The 1,203-nt window shown below is 56.6% G+C and overlaps 1 pseudogene; it reads left to right on the top strand.

Annotated features, from left to right (window-relative positions):
* The first annotated feature begins 13 nt into the window (after nucleotides 1-13).
* On the top strand, nucleotides 14-1,200 carry LOC101992399 (annotated as a pseudogene).
* Nucleotides 1,201-1,203: the final 3 nt, after the last annotated feature.

Raw genomic sequence — 1,203 nt, 5'->3', positions numbered from 1 at the left:
GGCCGCCACCACCATGAAGTTCTTCCAGGAGATCAAGGCTGACATCAAATTCAAGAGTGCGGGACCCTGCCAGAGTTCGCGGATTCCACAGGGGAGAAAAAACCCCAACGAAAAGTCACCACAGCTGGCCCTCGGGCAGCCCTGCCTCTGAAGAGGCACAAATGGCTGCTGTTGCTGCCCTGGCCCGGCTGGAACAGGAGCAGCCCTGGGCCCCACATCTCGGGACTCCATCCGGAACCAGGTGAGAAAGGAACTTCAGGCCGAAGCCATCTACCGCAACAGCCAAGGAGCTCCCGGGTCCAACTTGGTACCTGAACCCAAAGAGGAAATCTCTCTCCACCTAGCAGTGCCTGGTATGTACTTCATCTGCCCACTCCCAGGTGTCACCTTGAAGAGGGACCAGCGAGATGCCCACATCAAAGAGGCTATCCTGTCGCACTTCTCCACAGACCCGGTTGCTGCCTCCATCATGAAGATACGTTTAACAGAGACCGGGAACGGGTGAAGCTGGGAGTGGATATCACTGCCAGGTACCTGGAAACATCCATTTTCACCCAAAGGAGGAAAGGTACTAGAAAAATCAAACTGCAGAGCAAGGTGTTCCAGGAACTCATCAACTGCCTGAAGGGTACCCGGGAGTTCTTCGAAGACATTGGCTTCAAGAAGGTGACACTGCCGGTGTTCCAGATCAGGAGGGCTCCCAAGAGTTCTATGTGCTAGGCGAGGTCGCACGGGGCACAGCCGGAGAGCCTGGAGCGACAGAAGCAGCTGCTGATGGACGCGGAGTCAGTGCTTGACCGGCAGCGCGCCGCCGTGTCTTATGCTCCTCGGCCCTGGTCTCGCACTTCGAGCTCCCTGCTGACTTTTTTTTTTTTTTTTTAACTTCTTAAGGAAAAGTAGTTTATTTCATAGATTTAGATTTCTTAGCCTCACTGCCGAGGAGGTAAAACTCGAGCAGAGGCTCAGAACCGAGGTTGTGGAGCGGTTGAGCTCGCTGCGGACCAAGGCGGTGCTGGAGAAGGAGGAGCAGCGGGAGGGGCGCAAACACACCTAGACCCTACTGCGTGTGCCTCGGCCCGCCCGGTGGCTGCCTGCTGCACGGGATCTTCTACTCCCAGGAGCTGCTACCTGTGCTCTTCCCGTTCGTACGTGAGGCACTGCAGAATGGGCTGCCTTTTGAGCTGCGGGCCTCTGGCGGACAGA

The sequence above is a fragment of the Microtus ochrogaster genome, unplaced genomic scaffold, assembly GCF_000317375.1.
Source record: "Microtus ochrogaster isolate Prairie Vole_2 unplaced genomic scaffold, MicOch1.0 UNK4983, whole genome shotgun sequence".
NCBI lineage: Eukaryota > Metazoa > Chordata > Mammalia > Rodentia > Cricetidae > Microtus > Microtus ochrogaster.
The sequence above is the reverse complement of the archived record's forward strand: the minus strand, read 5'-3'. Positions and strand labels throughout refer to the sequence as shown.